This window comes from Rousettus aegyptiacus, unplaced genomic scaffold (genome assembly GCF_014176215.1).
Source record: "Rousettus aegyptiacus isolate mRouAeg1 unplaced genomic scaffold, mRouAeg1.p scaffold_m13_p_5, whole genome shotgun sequence".
Lineage (NCBI taxonomy): Eukaryota > Metazoa > Chordata > Mammalia > Chiroptera > Pteropodidae > Rousettus > Rousettus aegyptiacus.
Window position 1 is genome coordinate 96,893,034 of NW_023416308.1, and position 21,382 is coordinate 96,914,415.

The following is a 21,382-nucleotide window of genomic DNA, read 5'->3' on the forward strand; positions in this document are numbered from 1 at the left end:
TCTCTCTTTGTGTCTCTTTCTCTCCCTTCCTTTGTCCTTCCCTCTTTCATTTTTCTGTCTCAGACACACAGAGTACATACTTATTTCATATACATTTTCCCCTAAGTCAAAGAATTAAAGAGCCATATACAGCTATACAAGGGGTCATATGATATAATAATGTCTTCTAAAGGTCATGTACTTATCTGAAGCCCACAGAGCCTTATTTTTAAAGAAGCTCACTGAAATATTTATTGAATGGAATATGTATGTGATAAGAAATAGAAGCGCATATTTAGTATATAAGTAAACCCTCAAATCAGAGCAGGTCAGGCTTATGATTCTACCTTAATGTTTAATAGCCATCTGTGCTTGGGCTAGTTATTTCTCTTCTATAAACCTTAGGTTTCTCTTGGACAAGATAAGGACAGTAATACTTACCTCATAGAATTATTGTGAGATAAGCTACAATGATGGTATCATAGCATCTAGAGTCTAGTACATGGCATGTAGTAAGTGCTCAATAAATTTTAGCATTTTTAAAAGGGAAGCAAATAAACAAATACAATATGAAAAAGATTTCTAAAACCTGTTGATTATCTTGTCTGCCTGAGCGAGTCGAACACTTTTGTGATCCAACAAGTTCTCAGGGTTATCAAACTGAGCCAGAACCGCAGGTATAAAAGGATTAGATGCCACACTGAATATGTACTCAGAATCTACCTTTCTTCTTTGCCTCATTCCCTCTTCCCTTCTTTTCTTTTTGGCTTTCTTCTTTCAAAAAAAAAAAAAAGCCCTACATTGAGCAACTACTCTGGGATTAGACTATGCCATGTGTTTGAGATAGAGAAACAAAAACACAGTCAATGTTTCAGGAAAGCCACAGTGTACTGGGAGAAAGAGAGAAGTAAAACAGTAGTTGTGAAACGAGCAATCAGTGTTGTGACAGGTACTTCTAAGGTGTTGCTGAAACATCAAAGAAAAATAGCTAAATCAGAGTGGGAGGTTTAGGGAAGACTTGCGAGCAGTGATGGCTAAGGCAAGCCCAGGCAAAACACATGGACATTCAAAGATTATGCAATCACAACACATAACACCCTAGGCTTTTTTAAGACCACATGTACATGAGAAACTACTTTCCTAATTTGGCCCACTAAACACCAGAATCTTCCTTGTCAGATTCACAGGTTGGTTCTCTCAACTCAAAAAAGTTCTTTAATTCAGAGCTTTGTAACATCCACAAAAGGTTTCCTTAAGAATAACTATGTTCTCGCTATGAAATGGAAATGACCTACATTTTACCTAAAAGCCGAACTGGGCAAAGTGATAAAACAAATGAGAAAAGATTTACAGTATAATTCTAATAATATATTTCACTCCTCTCTTCTCACAGAGGAACTGATAAAAATCCTCAGCAGCCCAGCGTTTTAGAATTGTTTCGATTTATGTTCTTGCATTATCCACATTTTTCTGTTTCACGCTGTTCTTTTGATTGGCCAGTCTGAGGTGACGTAACTTTCTTGTATTGGGGTTGTTACTACCATATACAGATGTTTTCCACCTCTGTGAACGTGACGGCATTTGTCTTGTTCACTGTCATACTCCCAGGAAATAGAATTACTATATGCTACAAATATAGTAGTTACTTAATAATCACTTGATATATAAACAATTATCCTTTTACCCCCAAAATCAAACCTGATCCTTTTCCCAAATTGGTTTCTATCTCTGTGTAGTTTTCCTGCTTTGTGTCTCTCTTTAATCTAGTTTCAGTGGCTAGAAAAAAGCACATCCAAATTGGATATAAATGAGAAATGGTAGCGCCATTGGGCAGAAATATGGACACTTACAATAAATCAGTTCTTAATGTCTAAACTGGAGTTCTCCTTAGTGACAGCCTACCACTGAGTAGAATACAGGAGAACAGGAAAGAAAAGAAACACATCGATTGGTCGAGAGCTACAAAGTGTTCATTATGCTGAGATATGGAAGGCCACACAGTGAGTAAGCAAAGTCTGAAAAGAATTCCTCGAGCTGAATCCTAATAGGCCCTGTGAGGCAGAGCACTAGATATAGTAAGGATGCAAAACTGACTCAAAACTAAACCCTCCCCAAGATTTTTAGATATTGTAAAAAATCATATATTTTAATACCCAATTTAGATAAGGTTTAGTGAGATAGGCACATTCAGACATAAAAATGTGGTTGGTATCCAAGTTTCTGAAGATATAAAAGATATACGAAATGCATCAAAATTACTTTAAAAACTCATAATCTTTGGTCAAGATGTTTCATTTTGAGAAATTTATTCTAAGAAAAAACATAGGTATACATAAAGATGTGTTTGTATGTTTAATTATAATGTAACTAAAATATAGGAAAACATTTGAAATAACCCAAATATTCAATAACGGAATCTTGATGATCTAAATTACAATTTATCTATATAATAAACTATGGTGTGATGTTATAAATCATATTGTAAAATATGCATTCTCAATAGAGACAAAATTGCTGCTTTGCAAAGGTGAAGAAAATCTTGGTTTAAAGCACAAATATACATACAGTACATAAACAGCTATGCACTATATCTGTGGCATTGAAATTTCACATAGAATTTGGGGAAAAAGAGGTCTCAAAAAGCTCCTTTGCAGGACAATAATGAACAAAAGTTTGAAAAATACTACTATGGAAGAATATTTACTGACAAAGATAATATTCTTGATAAATAATTATAATAACCACAGTAATCATTGTTGTTGTTATTATAACAATAGTTAATCAAGTGGGCCTAGTGTTATGTGCTTTACATAAATAATAAGGTTTAATTCTCAGAAAGTACTTATGAAATAGGCATCATTATTATTCCCATTTTATAAATGAGGAAATGGAAATTTTGAGCAGCTATTATTTTCTCAGATGAGAAAACTGAGTCTCAAAAGGTTGTGAAATTTATCCAATGTAATACAACAGTAAAAGATTCAGACCCAAGTCTAGATTTGACAATCTAGTTTACTTAGTCATTATGAAAGTTTCCAAATGGTATAATTATGTACACATACACACAAATGAATAAAAGGATGCAAATCAGATTGTTAATAAAAATCCATAGAAGTTTAAGAGCTTAAATTTCTTTGAATTTTCTTTGTTACAGAGTTTTCTGCATAGAGCATGTATAATTTTTAATGATACAGAATAAACAGAAAATTCTATATAATAAACCTTGCCCTCAATGAGTATTCAAATAATGAGGAGGAGAAAGGCATGAAAGCAAATAGTTATGATGCTGGTGGAATTAAGCTGAGTTCAATCACTCACTACGTGGATTCCTTAGGCAAGTTCCCCAAACTTTCTTTGAGTCTCAGTTAGTAAATAGAAATGAGAATATCTATGAGAATGAATGCGGAAAATGTCATAAGAGAAGTGGAAAGTTGAACCTCCTTTCCCCTTCAGCCTCACTCCTGCGGCCTGATCCCAAGGCTTCAGAGACAATGTCCCAGGTCAAGCATTGTGGATGCAAAGTGACCTTGAATTTCATGCTAAAGAGTCTGGACTAAATCTAGCAAATGTGCTCTTAAATAATCTCTAATGATAGTGAGCTCCATTTTCTTTTTTTCTTTCTTTTTTTTTATCTTTCCTTTCAACCTTACACTTGTAGGAGATTTTTTAGGTTGACTTTAGGGTTCATATTAATTGAATTTTTCCTTTATTGCTTGCTGTAAAGATTGTTAGAAATATCTCCTGCGTTGAAGGACTTATTAGCATGGAAAAATGGCACATTTTGCAGCCTGCCAGCAGAATTCAAAGCAGCCTGGCACCTGCCTTGTTCAATTAATAAGCAAGTAAGGGTTTTATGTGAGCATACATTCTCCCTTCCCCTCTCCTCATCCACCTTGAACAATCATTAGAGCCAGACGGTTCTGTTCTGTGCTCCTGGGAAAGGCTTCCTCCCCAAAGTCATCCTTCTCTGGACCTCCACTTGCTGTGGCCCTTCTTGGGCAGATGGTGTCTGGAAGGCATGATTGATAAACATGTTTAAATATAGAAGGCAATCTTTTCTGTTTGCCAAGCAATTACTCAATATCACAGATAGGCCTGCCATGGACCGACAAAATAGCTATAGTTCATGATTTAACACATTGAAAAAAGGAAAATTATTAAGAAACCATCAAGTGTCAGTGTGACAGCAGAGTCTGGAAAACATTTACCAGTCACCATTCCAAAGCAAAACTACCAACATATAGGAAGGCTGAAAGTCACCTTGACTTCTGCTCCACATACTGCATATTCACAGTTTAGAGAGAATCATCTTTTTTTTTTTTTTTTTTTTTTTAAGGAAAATGGCTCTACTACAGAGCATATTTTAAACTAGCCAAGCTACATCTGGTTATCAGAACCTGATTGTTTTCTTCTCTATACCTGGCTTGAATGAGTATGATCATCAGGAATCTCATGATGTCTTTGACACTGGATGTGTCAGGTGCTGTGTTAAACTTTTAACAGTCTTGTTTAATCCTCTTGACAAACACAACGGTGGGTACTGTTATCTCTCAAATAATAGCTGTAGAAATTAAAGCTCAGGAGAGTTAAATTGCCTAAAATAACACAGCTTGTAAATGCTAGAGGCAGAATTCATGCTGAGGGCTATCTGACTCCAAATCTTGGGCTTGTTCCACAGGACTAGGCTGATCCTCCATTCACTAGAATCCACTCAATTCATTGCAGGGCGCTCTAAGACCTCCTCCTCACAAATAGCCCTACCCTATCACTTTTTGAAGGTGTGGCTGAATGAGGATCTTTTCCGGCATAGCAGTGGCTTCGATTTTTGAAGCATGAATTGTCATCACTGCATATTGTTTATTAAAAGAAAAATGTAGACAGACTCATTTAATATAGAGGAAAAAAATTTTCTAACCAAAGCAATAACAAAAGAGACCAACACCAAAGGAAGAAGTCTTGTGTGGACTGAGCCATAATTTAACCATTATGCTACCACAAATAGGCATGTGTTTGTGCTCACGGTATTTAGAGTTTTAAAAAGAGGCAAGACGTACCTAGGGAGATGAAACAAGGTCGGATTCAGGTCAGACAGAAAAAACTCTTTTTTATATCCCATTCTTTATTGTCTTTTCTTTTTGATGATTTATATTTGTGAAGTAGTTCTGGGTACATGTCTCAGAGTTAGTGTAGAAGATAGGGATAATCATAGCGAAAAGGTGAAGGTTCACAAGGGAGAAACCAAAATCTTGCTATGCAATTCTATTTGTAAAAAAGTTAAAAGAGGATGATGGTTTGTGTGTGTTCAAGTATATACATATATATGCTTACAAACACAGAAGGAGATCGAAATACAAATGAAGCCTTACATTTCCATTCGACTTTATAGCTAAAGACATCACAGTAAAAGTGGCTTCTCCGTTAGGTTTTTCTGCATCACCCACCTCATCCCCAAGGAACATGAAATTTTACAATATGATGCTCCCTTCATAACTTAATATCTAGAGAAAAAGATCTGAAAATCACTTATTGACTGGAGCCCTATTAACAATAGCTAACATTTATTAAGAATTCATCAGTGTGTATCTTTCAGTATGTTAAATGTTTGATATCATTACCTAACTTACTCTCACAAACAGCCCTATGGGTGGAAGTTATCCTTATACTTTCTCTACAGGTTAAATTAAGTTCAAAGAATCTAAGTAACTTATTCAAGGTCAAGGGCTAAAACTTGAGCCCAGGTCTGCCCTGCTCTAAACCTATACTTTTAACAATCATTCTATTGGTAGTTTCCTGGCTTTAATTTTTGCTTTTACTCATCTGTCAGGGCAGTGAGCAGACTTTTCTCAAGATGCCAAGAGAGCACATAATGACTCTGAAACAAAAACTTATTCTTATTAAATACATGGCTTTACATAATTATTTAAGGGTAAGAATTTATAAAAATAATTAAAAATTTAACAAAATTCCCCATTTATAACAGCAATCAAATATATAAAATGGCTCATTATAAACTTAATTTTTTTTAAAAAAAAAGCAGGACATAAGAAAAAAAAAAACTATGAAGCTTTCCAAAAGGTCATAAAGTCATATATATAAAGACAGACAATGTTTCTATTTAAAAAAATGATTTCATGTTAAAAGATGAAGCTCCTTCCAAATTATTGAAAATGTTTAATGCAATTCTAATCAAAAGTCTAGTAAGGTTTTTTAGAAAGCAGTAGGAGAGGCTAAAAGAAAGACCCAGGAGTTCCTCTGGTAAAATAAAGTGAATTTTAGAAATTTATTTTTTAAAAAATTCCTCCCAAAAGAATTGGGCAGAGAAACAAGCAATATGTATTATAAGGATACAACATACTTGCTAACTGCATGACTTCCACCCTTTACTTAAACTTTCAGTGCCTCTACCTTCTTACTTGTAAGTGAGCGATATAACAGCACCCACAATTATTAAGTGCTATTAGCAGTAATAAAGTTTGACGTGTACTTAATAAACAGATTTTATTTGGTGGATTATGGGAAATAATGCTTATAAACCGCAGTCTTTTACAGAATAAGAACTCAGTAAATTTCAGTTATTACTGTTGTCATTATCTTTACATTATGATACTTGGCTAATAACACACCTAATCTACTCATTCATTTGACCAAGGAACATATCAATTGAATATGTACTGCATGTCAGGCCAATCCAATTCTCAACATTGGAGAAATAGTGGTGAAGCAGACAGACAAAGTCCATTTTCCTACAGAACTTAGACATTCTGGTGTTGGAGACAATTAAGTATGTAAACAAATGGATAAGTAATTTGGGATATTACTCTATCCTGGGAGAAAATACAAAAGGGCCAAGAGACCAGTAGTGATGGAAGAATGGTCTTTAAGATGGGATGGTCAGGAAGACCTCTTTGAAAGAGATGGGGATAATGAGAAACCAGCCACATGAGATCCGGGAGGGGCTTTCCAAGCAAAGGAATCAAGTGTCAGAACCTTGAAGGAAATATTAACTTGGGGTGTAAAGGAAGAGTAAGAAGCACAGTGTGAATGGAGAGTAGTGAATCAGGGAACGGTGAGGGAGATGACTGGGTTTAGTTGGATTGGCAAGAACCAGGTCATGTAAAGCCCTATGGGCCAAAATGAGGAATTTAGGGAGGGGACAGATCAAATTAAACCCCTACATCACAGCCACACACCAAGATAAGTTACAGAGAGATCAGTGCTAAATATAAAATATGAAAACCTCTATAAGAAAATATAGATTATCTGATTCTGGAATGGTGAAAATCTTTTAAGCATAAAATTAAAGGCAGAAATCATAAAGAAATAGGTAGATATATATGAACATATAGCACCTTAAAATTTACATGCATTAAAAAAGCAATGAACAATAATAAACTAACGACAAAGTTTTAAAAGCATATTAAAAGCTCTGATAAATATGCACAACTCAGTTAACAAATTCTTATATTCCTTAATCCATAAGAGACAGAAAAATATGTGCATTCAAATAAAAAATAAAAATACAGGAATAAAAATATTCAAATACAGGAATAGAAAATATATACAAATATGTGAATAAATAATTTCCAAAAAGTGAAATCCGAATGGCCAATAAACACATGAAAAGTATACTACTACTAATTAAAAAAATACAGAACTAAAAAGCAGAAGATCACTTTCTATCAAATCTATTAATTCAATAAAAATGACCAATTCAGTGTTGATAAAAGTCAATTATGCTGACGAAGGGATATGAAACCCTAGTGAGAGTATAAATTGAAATACCAAATGTCAGTATAAATTGGCAGAACCTTCTGCAGGTGAAGGGCCTCAAAAATGTATACATGTTTAGGCCATTTACTCCATTTCTAGAAATCTAGATTTTGAGATTATCTAAAATATTAAACAAATGTATTCACAAGACCCTGGGTCTGTTATCTAACAGAACAAAGCAAAGCATAAAACTGTATATGTTTCATGAATACAACTATGTGAAAATGTAAAAAAAAAAGATAAAATCTTGGATGGAAATATACAGAGATGCCACCAGTTACCTAGAGTAGTGAGCTTTGTGTTGGGAGTTTTCTGCTCCTTTATACTGATTTAACACTTTCAACATGTTCAAAAATGTATTTCAGATTTCACATATGAAAAATGTACGTTAGATTTCACAAACAAAAAAAGAAAAACAATAATTTAATATAAATGGCATTCTATATCCTATGATCTTCATTCAAAAGTTTTACTAGTCTTCCCTTTATTATCATGCTTTATTATATAATTTGTTTGTTTCCTCCTCTTCTCCAACAGACAACCTCTATCAGACAAGTAGAAATCATAATGCACATACTTTTTTTTTTTAAATCCCCATACCAGTGACACATGCATATACATGTATCTAGATATACACATTTATAATTCAAACAAAGAATTTCAAAAGGTTAACAGAATAGAGTAAAAACAATTACAGTGGTATATTTGGAGACAGAGGTATGATAGAAGGTATGATAGAAAAACAGACAAACACAGATATAACATTACTTCGATTCTAACCTTAAGTGTATAGCTACGTAGAGAAAATTTCCAATCGAATAAGTATGTTATATAGCATCTTCTGAAAGCCAAATGGTAGATTATTTTATATCTAAGGTATCACTGTTTTAGTACTGACTTGACCTTACATGAAATTTTTTGCTCAGAACATTTTGAGCAAGCTAAGAATATTTATGCAATTTGTTTTGCTTGGGGCAAAGCTAAGAATATATATTTCCCAAAGTCTGCCATCCTCCCCTCCAGCACATACTTCTCTGACCTCACCTCAGTTCACCGGACAGACCCATTCACTCTGAAAAACAAATGGAAATGTTAACGGATACCGAGGGCAAATGAGTAAGCTAAAATAACTCCCAGGTATCAAGGAGGACTGGGGATTCCAGGGCAGCTGAACTCCAACCTTTCAGAGTACATACTAAGAAAGAGGGAGATATTTTTCAGCAAAGAAGCCCAATCTGTCTAAACCTATTAATTCCCCTGTCGACCAAATAGATCAAGCATGATTCAGGATTATTTCAACAAAACATCTTGACAAGTAAACATTTTCTGCAGACTGTGGCTCTTTCTGGCTATTGCAAAATGAATTGTGCGAACAATGCTGAGGTAATATTGATATGAATCAAACAATAAAGCAATATTGTGCTTGTGTATCCAGCTGCCCAGTTGTTGAAGGAGATGGAGACAGTTTGAAGAGCCTAAATATGCTAATCGAAAAATTTCATGTTTTCCTTTCCAACAGATGCTTGTCTTCTGGTGCTATTTTTAGCAGTCCTTTCTCCCTCACCCACATCTACCCTAAAGGGATTCACACATGGAACCCCAATTCATAAACCCTGTAACTAGGAGCATTTCTGGGAGACAGGTGGTGGGAGCCCAGCCATTCTAAGCATACATTCCTCTCAGGCACTTTCCTGCAACCCTAGGATGCATGCAAGATAGGCTCTCCCAATTTTAAAGAGCCAGGAGAACCAACCAAAAAAAATTGACTGATAAGATTTATGTTCATCTTGAAATATTATATAAAATCCACTGGGCACAAAAAGATTCTGAAAGTAAAATTACTTGTGTTTATCTTTTGAATGTCCTCCCACCTCTACTTCCTTAACCACCCTCCCTTCCTCCTCCTTCGTACTACCTCACCCTTTTCTCCAAAGTATACACCCCTGCCACAGAAACCTCCCCTCCCTGTCATTATTACATCCTCTCAGTAGCCTGTCCCTCCCACTGGAACAAATAATTGGATAGCCCTTACTGTGAATATTGTGGTTTTACCACCCAGTCTCCTCTCCCAGCTTTTCCTGACAGCATTTCCTTTCCCTTAGTGTTGGCAGTCTTGGTGGTCTGTTAATCAAGGTGACTTGACCTAGCTTATCCAGGTGAAGGGCTGCTGCCCCAAGATGGGGACACTTAGTCTTGGTCTCTCTCCAGGGATTGTGAATCTTAAGGAGAAGATCTCAAAGAGAGAAAAGCAGAACTGATTCATCCTGGTGATGGCATCCTGACAAGGCCACCCACTAGTTCCTGTAATGTAAATCCCTGGTCCAGCCCTGGACCCTGTGCTTCTGTACCTAGAATCTCAGCTTCATCCTTTCATTTAGTGAGTTACCCAATGGCCTTCCAATAAGTTCCTTTTTTGCTTAAGTTAGACAGAATCTGTTGCTTATAGCCAAGAAACCTAAATGATACAATCTTCTGTAAAAGTTTCAGATTCATTAATTAACTTGGCCCCCAGAAAAATCCTTTGAAGTCAAATGGGGAAATATTATCAATCTCATTTTAGAGCAAAAGAACTGCAGGCTTGTATTATTCAATTTTATTGTCCAAAGTGTCATGTCATAATGCTGCAGCATCACAATTAACATCACAATTAACCCAGTTCTTCTGACCCCAACACATACTCTTGCCTCTGCCATGCTGACTCTTGCTTGGGGTAGGACTCCTATTTGGATCTAGACTCACTAGGGAAATGTGATTTTGTATGTCTAATTCCCTCAGAATCTCCAGAAATTACCACTAGTTAATTCAAAAAGGCAAGTCCTACGCAATAAAAGACTAATAGAGAAATAATGTGTTTTCCTTCTCAAGGACATTTATTTTCAACGGGAAGTTAAATAAGCATATATACTCCCTTAATCACAAAAGGATTCATTAAAATAGATGAACTTTAAGAAGATACACACACACACACACACACACACACACACATATATATTATATATATGAAATGCTATATTTTATATTTTCAAAGATACCGATCCAAATATTATGTGTCAGGTATTCCATAGAGAGCATCTAAACTCAGCTATTATCTGATTTCAGTCTGATGGTTAAACTCATATGTAACCCAAACTGTTACAAAGAAAAAAGTTAAATACACTGGAAAATTAATAATAAGCCATTTGGATTACAACAGAAAGGGGGGGGGAAGAAAATTAAATTTCCAGGCTTCAGGAGGGAACTAAATGACCCTGACCATAAAATTCTTCTTTGCATCTGGAATCAACAGGAATGGATTTTTATTGTCTTACCATACTTATCAGAGCTGCTTGTAAAATACAGTGAGTTGAATTACAGAAATAACCCCAGGATCCTTGCTCATCCCCCCACCCCACCCCCCCCCCCCCACACACACACCACTACCACCACCACCACCAGCACCCTTCCTCCTGGACTTCAGGGTGGTCTGGTCCAGGCTGATGAATAGTTCGTGAAAAAAGAGGGCTTAAATAAAAAGGCTAAATTCTAGTTTCGACAATGTGTCTAGAATAGCTGCCTCTTTCCCAATGTAAAAAGAAACATCCCTCCCCTTAGCCCCACTTTCACCCATACCTCCAGGCTTCAGATTGTCCCATTGGCCACAGAATCATAAAGGTCAAGTAACACAGTAGAATCAGAAGGCCAAATTGAAGTCCACATTCCACTATTAACCCCAGTGTGACTTTAGGCAAAATGTTAATCCTTTTGAGCTCTTGTTCGATTCCATTAAAATGGATAAAAATAATATTACTGATCCTTCCAACTTACAAAGACTTTCAGATGACTACCAATGCAGATAAAAGATAAAGGTATATAGAGAATTTGGGGTTCATCTCATAGATACTGGCTAGGCACTCAGATCTATAAGGTACTTTCTTCAGCCTTACAAAGTCGACTCAAAAATCTGGCTTGTTAATATACTGAGAGGATCTATCTGTAAGGGTTGGCCTCATGTTATCTACTATGTAAAACCGGGATGCCTGTTACTATTTTATCTTAATAAATATAATTGACCCTGAAAACATTTTAACCTTTCTCTATGTCTGGTGAGTACATCTTTATTAATTTAATATGGGACTATATTCAAATGAAGTCATACTTCCATTAATACATAATTTGCAATGGCTCAGCATTCTTACTTACCCTGCTCTTAGAGGAAAAATTTCTATATGTTCCACAAATGACTTTCCCCAGAGATCTATAAGGATCTCCAAGAGTGCTCATGTGCCCAAGAGCCATTGCTTGTCTGTTGCTTCTTGGCCGAAGAGAGGAACGCAGCCCTTAAGACTGAACTTGACACTTACTACAATTAGCATCTATATTCGGGGCACCCAACAGTTCTGCCGATTAATTTTAATTAACATCATCCTCAGTGAGAATGTGGTGGTGAAGTTGGGCTTCCATCCCCCACCGTGGTGTTGCCGCATACATTTTCACATTGCTTTTGAGTAGAGAGTTCCATGAATTGCCCAGGCAAAGACAGTTCCATGTTGTGAGGTAGAGGGCTAATGGTGCTATTCTTGCTTTCAGCTATACTCAGTCAGTAGTCCCACAGAAAAGCTACCTGATGCCTGAGAGTTTCCATGTCTTAGTGGAGAAGTTCGTTCAATTCAAACACATATGTTTGTTTTTTTTTTTCCCCCATGTTATATCCAACGTGTCAAAATGGTTCCAGTGTCAATCATCCTGAACATGGTATCAGGACTTCCTCCATTCCAAAGCTCAGCCACTGATGAAGGGAAGTTTCTCGGGTCAGGATTTCTTATGCCTCCAAAATTAGTTGCCTTTCAAGCACCTCCTTGCTCTTTCTCACAATTTGGCCTTTATCAAGGTCATCTTAACCCATCAGATATATTTCAATATCTTTGAATCTTAAAGAAAAAGGAGTCAGGCCCAATTTCTTTTCCTTCTATTAGCGCTTCTTTCTCACGGCAATTAGTGGATGCAAATAAATTCAAGCAAGACTGATGCTCCCCAACATCACCTCCAGCACCAAGCTGCTGCAAGAGTTAATGGATATCTGAGAAAACACTTTGAGCAATCTTCTCTACCAACGAAGTTTGAGCCCTAGACCTTACCTAAATACCCTCTCTCCCTCTCCCCAACTCTACACACTCACACAGCTATCATCTACAGAAAGCAATGTTGGAAAAACTGTTGTACTAATGAAAATGTAGCAAATAAAAATCTAGACTAAAAAAATAGGATGAAAAACATACAGAGACATCAAATGAGCAAGCAGGCTACATAATGAGCTGTTTGATGGAGCCTGAAAACTTAATAAGCAACTTGAAAAATCATTTAATATCTAGTTAGGAAGGAATTTAAAGATCATTTAGTTCAACTCCTTCACTTTCTAGCTGAGAAAATGGAGATGTAGATTGATGAAGTGACTTTCCCAAGGTCACATTGCTCCTCAGAGACAAATTTTGGACTAGCGTTTTTCTATGATACCTTATCACTATGATTCCTCTATACGTAATATTTACTTGAAAACTTATTCTTTTGCTAAGAGATAAAAGGGGAAGAATCTTTTCCATCAAATCAATCAAATCTTATGAACCATGATCCAATTCCTTGACTTAGAATACCCAGGGGGAAAAAGAGTTGTACAGAAAACTCATTCCATCCTATGTCACTAAACTGCCGCTTGCAGCGTTCACAACAATAATAGCAAAAATACTAATAATTATCAAGTATTAAACATTTCCCACTCATTAGGTGCCATGTCAAACACTTTAGAGTTATTTTTTAGTCTTATCGATCCTCATAGCAAACACACATTGAAGATACATTTTGGTAACTTGTCCAAGGTCTTGTGAACAGGTGTCAGACTAGGGTTTGGGTCTGGGAAGACTTACAGTGCTCTGGAGGGAGAATCAGATTAAATCCAGTCGTTTAGGGTACTGAACTGTTAAATAACTTTTAGTATCTTTTAACTGACTCCGACATCTGTTTTGCTTTATTCATCTTATCACTGGTCTCCATACCTCTGGTCTATCTCTTTCTTCTGTAATCTATACCGCACACTGCTACCACACTCATTTTCCTGAAGACCATGTTTGTTGTGACACACCCTCTCTCTGTAACCTTCAGAAGCTCCCCACAGCCTATTAAATACACTGGTGTGTCAGACCTCCATGATCTAACATTAGATTCTACTTCTTCCCCATAAATCCTTGTTCTTGTCTTTCTATTTTCTTAACTCTCTATTTTGAATAAACAGCCTGCAAAGTATCTTTCATTCTTCAACACTTAGCCAGTGCCTATACATGACTGACATTGTGTTTCACACTAAAAGTAAAACATAGAAGAGACCTCTCCTCTTCAAATATTCAGAGTTTTATAGACAGAGAGACATGCAAACAAGTGATTACAGCTGAAGAAAGTGATCGTCATAACTCAAACTGGACAAAGTGCAGTGGGAACCAAGGTAAGCTCTGAGCTTCCAGTCTACAAGTGTGTTGCCGTTGTTTTGCCTGATAAGCCTTCCATCACCTACACTTCCATATTCGTGTGTCTATATCCCATAGATTCAAGTTCAAATGCCACCTTTTTCATGAAGTCTTGCCTCAGAACCATGCGGACATGGTTTTCCCCCTTTTTTGTGAGTGCCCCCTGCCAAAATGTAGTGAAAGTTCCTAATAAACAAAAAAGTTATATTTTTTGTTTTTAAATCTTAAATATTCATGCTTAGAAAAGCCATAAAAGTAGAAATTTGCCAAAAATCTGAAGGTGATTACAAGGGCCCCGGTGGTTTCAGAGCATAATTTTTTTCTGGCTATTTAATTTCAAAAGTTCTGACTTTCCATTTCCTGTATACAGACAGCTATAATTAGGGTCTTTTATTGGCTCACAAATGGAATGAAAAGGAGGGATGACGACAGTAGACGATTTTCTAGTATGAATAGCTAAAATAAAGAAAAGTACATAAAAGAATATTGTGACAGCAAAGTTGCCTGAAGTTAAATAAATTTTACTGTAGCAGTGAAAAATACAGGAAAACGAAGACACAAGGAGGGTCCTGAGATGCAACCAGGAAAGTTCTTGAAATGAAAAACCAAGCAGTTCCCCAAACCCGCCACTAGGCGTCCCAGCCTTCTCAGTCTCTCAGGCCTACCTGAAGGAGACAAGGAGATTGAGAGGCTGCCTCTAGCCAGTCAGTCATATTGCAGTTATCTGAATACATTTTAGGCTTAGGCTTCATACCAAATCAAAGCTTTATCAAATTCATTTCATGTTCCACAATGTCTAATACACTGTTTGGCACATAGTAGGTACTTAGATATATTTACTAAATGCATGTTAAATAAAAGAACAAACATAAAAGAGCAAGTATCTCCATGTTGTAAAAGAACGTTGTAAAGAACAAATCTAAGCCACTATAATCGATAGTTTTGCAGACTTTTTCTTTGACTTGCTAGTGTTTCTGAGTGCTTCATCATTCCAATCAATGTGGCAATAAATCTCCGGGCATGTCTAGCCTACAGCACGCCCAAGATATTTGTTCATACCCTTCCTCTACCCCTTTATATAAAAAAGGGAGTGAAGGATGTTAACTACGAGGTTGAATAAAGCAACAAGCCAAGAGGTGGAACGTTCCAAATGTGTTCCTGCACTTGAACAACTCACAAGTGACAAGCCAGTATTGCCCAAGGGCTCGGAGAGCCAAGAAGGCCACAGTGAAACCACTGCAGACAGCTCTTTGATCTCCTGCTCACTTTATACTACTGGCCCCCATGGCTGTCTATCTTTAGCCATGGAAACATTTGGTACGAGAGAATATGATTCTGGAGAATTAACTGGACTCTTCTCTGTGTCCAGATAGTAAATTATGAGACTAGATGGCCTACAGCTAACTAAGCCTACTAAATTTCCAGCCCTGGTCAAAGGCTGTGGCGCAAAGAACAGCAGTTTTGGTACAGAAAATAACAGCCAGACTGAGAAATAGATTTTTAGGACTGTAAAGGGTCCTACAATCATCTAAGGCCAGCAGTTCTCAAGTGTTTTTAGTTGTGGAGTCCTTGCTTCAAATAAAAACTGTTCAGACCTTTAGTATAACTGAGTAAGTAAAAGTTACTCCTGGGGAAAGGGTATGTATGGAAGGCAATAGAAGCAGAATCTCTACAGCTTCAGAAAATAACGTTTGAACACAGTCATTCTAATCCACACCCTGATTTTGCATATGCAAAGTGTGTATAAGAAGAGAAATTACTTAACCTTCACTTTATTGATACAGATACTGAAGAACGGTTTAATTTTTTGGTCAGGATTATACAGCCAGTGCATCAGTCAGAGTCCTTTTAGGAAACAGATGGCACACCCAAATTTGGATAATTTAAAGAGGCATTATTAATAAAACAACTATTTATGAAGGTGTGCACAGGGTTTCCCAAACAGATAAGGAATAGTATATCCCCTGGAGCTGGTCATATAGGCCTGAAAAGGGGAAGAGAGGGCACAGTTACATGAACTTACAAGAAGAGAATCATGTAGAAAGGTCCACCTTAAAAGGAGATGTAATCTATAGTTGAAAGACACAGTCAGCCCTAGGCAACCCTTCGAGGAGGAAACTAGAGGAATCCATACACTGTCCTCATTCTCTTCCTCCATGATCTCCTGCCAGGCCTCCCACCAGCTGAATGAACTAGAAATCAGACATGGAGGGTCTATTAATGTATTCCATATAGTTCAGCCTCCTGAAGCAAAGAGTAGAGTCCAGAACAGCAGAGAGCAGACAGGAAGGGGGAAACTGAAGTTATCTGCTATCATTAGCCAGTGCCAGACACAGAATTATCCAGACAGTTAATGGCACAATCTACATTCTTGATCATAATGATGCTTTAAAACTCCAGATTTTTTTTTTTTTTATCCATATCACTGTTCGGTGGCAAAGATAGCATTGAATACGATTCCTCTCCATTACTCTACAAATATATGTTTTGTCTCCTATTAATCGATAAATATGCTAAAAATGGTGCTTCCAAATATTAAGCAATATTTTATCTTCTCAGACAATTTTAATCATGTTTTCTTAATGTAAGTATAGAATAGTATAGCTACCCTAATTTACTTTACAACATTAAAGTGAGAGTCTGTGTCTTAATAAATACTTACCTACCATATTTCAATTCATGTATTTGCTGAGTGTCAGTTCAACTTCATCATAGGAAATGCTTAACATCCTAAAGAAAGTTTGGCAAACCCGTGGGACCCCACTTGCTTAGTCTATGCCCATAGTAGACATCGCTATTTGATAATAGTTCTTCTTCTTGCTAAGAACAGATACCAACTTTGGATCCTTCTCAGTATAGTCATCAACTTCCAAAGGATCAGTTAACATATGAGAAGAAGCCCATATTTATCCCTATAGTGAAAGAAAAATATAGGAATACAGAAAAAGTCTGAGAGAATCTAAGAACACAAGCCTGAATGTCCCAACACATTGAACGTCATTTTTAAAGTACTCTCATCCAAAGTGAATCATTTTTAGAACAGGCAGAAGAAAATAAATACATGTTGAAACAAAATACCTCTTTGCTCTAGGGAACAAATCTACCCTTAAATTTAAGAATATACAACAGGAGGCAGATAGTTTTAAATTGTTACAAAATAAATATAATTTTACAATAAAAAGTTGTATAAAACTCTGTCAAATGGACCATTTAACATTCTCTTAGGGTCATACAGGGATTTATTCTACAAGAAACCTGTGGGAAGTATGTTGATCCAAGAAACTACTCTTCCTTCCAGCAAAGAAGTAACAAAGATATAAACAGAGATGAAAGGAAGAGAAGAAGAGAGAAAAGGACTGAGTATGGACTTTGCTCAGAAAATTAAAAAATGACGAAAAGGTCTTATGAAATATAGAACAGAAATCCTCTTTCTTACACCTCACCTTATTAGATCAGGAGTGTTTAGGAATCATTCAATACCTTTCCATGAAGTTTGCAGAATAAAAAACAAACTCCTTACGATAATCAGCAAGATCCCACATAGTCAACTCACTGCCTAGTTCTCTCATTTAATTATTTGCCACTCTCTTTCTTGTTTACCACACTCTAAGCCCAGAGCTGAGAATGGGAAGATCCAGGGATATGTCTGAGTCAACAGAGAACTGAGTAAAAAGAACCGAATTTAAATTCAATTTATATATGGAAGAAATGTGTTTGTTTTATTATATCGCAAACTACCTCAAGTAGGAAAAATGTAATACTACATCATCAAAAATGTAATACTACATCATCAAAAATGCTGGCATGTTTTCATATTCAACAGCAAGCTATGGATATTTGGGGAAGAATATGGGAATGAGAGATTTCCCATGTAAAATGAAGTAGTTACAGCAGATAATCCTGTAGACCTCCTTAGGATCTCTACAATTCTCTGATTCTGCTTTTCTTAAGTGTTTATTAAGCATTCTTCATAGATTTCATCCCCTCATGAGCAGAGCAAGTCATACAGAATAATATATGATGACCAAAAAAAATTTAACTTTGGGTGGTGAACACACAACACAATATACATATAAACTACTATTAGATTGTACACTTAAAATCTATAAAATTTTATTAATCAATATCACCCCCCAATAAGTTTAATAAAGTTTAAAAAAATAAAATATTGTCTCTTCCCTCAGAGATTCTAATCTAAGATCATTATAGATCAAACAGATAAAACAAACTATATAATGTCAATAAAATAATTCCAGTTTCAACTTATTCCTATTTGATTATGTAAATCAAAACATACTAAATAAAAGCCCCATATATTTTGAGGTAATGAAAAGTTTTAGAATTTTCAAAACATTGTAAGTAGTAATATAGTAGGGGAAAAAAAATAAAAGTAACTGAGTAATCACTTTTATTATGTTGACCAGGCAATATAAACTTGGTGTATTTTAATAGGAATAGGTTTAGAAGGTAATTGAGAAGTTACATTTATAGGAAATAGAGTTCTATTGTGATAGATATAATAATAATGAAAAAGAAAAGACTACAAATGGTTTAGAAAAGACATACAAGTGTTAGATTAAAACCTCAAACATTTCTTAAAGCCAAATAATCATCACTTTAGTAAGGCTGACCAGCATTAAGTATGAAATGATAAGGGGAAAATTAAAAGATACATTCCCCCCCGAATATAAAACATACATGGTAAGTTAGATAGCGTAACAGTAATTGCTAGGAGGCAGATTATCCTTAAAAATTTCCCTTCCATGAATTTGAGTTCATAAAATATAAAAACTGTGATGATATTTTCTCTTCAGAAACATTTCGTTTTGCTAATGGGCTGCCAGAAAAATCAAGATTTTGAAAAATTCTTGAAATAATGAAGGCAAAGAGAAATATTAAAATTTAAAATATTCCTAGTATCTTAATGTAAATATAATGCATATTTTAAAATTAAATCAAGTTCTTAAGAGATCAAATAGATGAACTAAGTTCATTAAGATCTAACTTTTAAAATGAGAGAGGAAAAACCTAATCTATATAATATATGACAGGAAGTCTCATACTATGAGTAAAAGAAATACTGCTTCTTTTTAGAAAATTTTTTTAAGTATTTTAATTTTTATAAAAGACATTTTACCCACATGGAAAAAAAAGTAAGATTTCAACAAAGTGGAGGTAACTTAAAATTATATGAACACTGAAAAGATATAAAAGCATGGAAAATTATTCATGCATTCATTCAAACAACAAACACTTCTTGAACGTTTCTGTGTATCAGGTACTATGTCCAGAGATGACATAAGATACAAAGAGTATATGGCATGGATTCCAAGATCCCCAGGAACTTACAGCATGGACTAGGGGTTGGACAAATAAACATTAAAAGGCAATCACACTGCATCTCATAATAATAATGCTGACAGTAAAGATACAGGAGATCTAAGTTAGTGATCAGTTCAGGTGGTTAGAGATGAATACCAAAGTAGGTATTAAATAAGGTAAATATTGAAGGATGTTTGATGTTCCAAAGGTATCGGAGGGGTAGAAATAGTGAAGACATTCACATAAGAAACTGACAAAAGAGACTGAAAAGATATACAGGTGTCAGGAATTAGAAAGCGTGGACTGCTACAGTAAATATTTTATGCTTAAATTTATGGGCAATGGTGAACCACGGTCATTTTTTTTCTAATACATATATGGCATAAAATCATGGACTCATAAAACTTTCGGAGGCTGGTGGGGAGCAAGGAGTGGGGTGGGAAGCAATGACTCCCTTCTTTTCCATGCAGAATTCCATAATTAGCTACTCCCTTTCCCATTGACTCCGAAACGCCAACTCAATATAATATTCCAAGAAGCCATTGCCAAGCTCACTGAATTAAATGTGAAGTTCAATTATTCATCCAGTATTTTGCTATTTTTATTTTTATCTACTCTTCCACATCTCATATATAACCATTTGACCAGAACAAACTATCAAACCAGGCTCTACGCTAGGCACCAGTGGAGAAGAAACAGACCCAAACTTATCAATACGATATTTAAAAATGTTAAGAGGAAAGATAGCAGTTTATATTCATTGAGAAAGTGTAAGTTTCCAGAGTAAATAATCTTTATACTCTTTTATATAATGTCAGCTTTTGGAGTAAATAGTGTGTGAACTAAGGTAATGACTGTAGGCCCGGAAAGAGAAGTAGAGATGAGACTGAATTCAGAGCTATACCAAAGTACTTACTGCATTTCTATTATTGATTTTCACATGCCCTGTAATCCATGCATCTTACAATTTTCCTGGAACATGTCATGCTTCCTTGTGGCTTTTTTACAGCTTATTCCCTTCATTTGAACCCCTTTTGAATTCTTCACTGCCTACCCATCAAACCTAAATCACATGTCTCATCTTCCAGGAAGCTTCATTCAACAGTCACTCTTTGCTGTTTCCATGATATTTGATATTTCTATTTTAGCACTTATCAACCATGTTTATTCAGTCATATTTTTGTTCCTCAGGTCTAGGTGACTCTCTTCATTTTCATACTACACATATTCAAGAGTGTGCCCACCACCCAATAAGGTGTTAGCTAGTGTAATTTGATTGATCGAATAAATATATGCTTAAATTGAACTTCAGAGTATATAATATGGGGTTTTACTAGGTTTCTTTTGCCATGTTTCCTAATGCTCATATTACAAACTTAAACACTAAGACTTTGAAGACACCACTTGGTGGGGTTTCTAAAATACTGTAGTGGCTATGAGTAACCCAGGTAAAAATGAGAAATTTATCACTAACATCCCAAACAAGTAATCCTGAAAGGTGATATATGAGTTTCTGTACTTGAAAAAAATATATACATTTAGCTTGAGAGATTAGTTTGTCCCCCTTGAAACACAAGTCTCAAAGCCATACATCTTTTAAAAGAATCTATTCTTCTAAATGCCTATTAGTATTGAGGACTGTTTATGCAGCCCGTGTCTTTTTGGCCATATCATCCTGAGGTCCTGTTTAACATTAGGCTGAACAAAGAGATACAGTTCTAGAACATGGCCTCTGAACTCATGAGACATCATTGTACTGGGCCTGTACTCATGAAGGCTGGTAACAGTATCAGTAAAAGCTGCAAGACCACAATGAAGGC

At 35.8% G+C, this 21,382-nt stretch overlaps 1 protein-coding gene across 5 annotated transcripts in view; it reads right to left on the minus strand.

The window, feature by feature from the left end:
- KCNA4 (potassium voltage-gated channel subfamily A member 4) overlaps positions 1-21,382 on the minus strand; it is a 434,546-nt gene that overhangs the window by 330,070 nt on the left and 83,094 nt on the right. The window contains exon 3 of one of the 5 annotated variants that reach the window (XR_001598083.2): positions 2,381-3,988. The exons of the other annotated variants lie outside the window; for them this stretch is intronic. The gene's annotated coding sequence lies outside the window, so the exon portion shown is untranslated. Of the gene's footprint in view, positions 1-2,380; positions 3,989-21,382 lie in introns of those variants that run through there. 5 annotated transcript variants of the gene reach the window in all.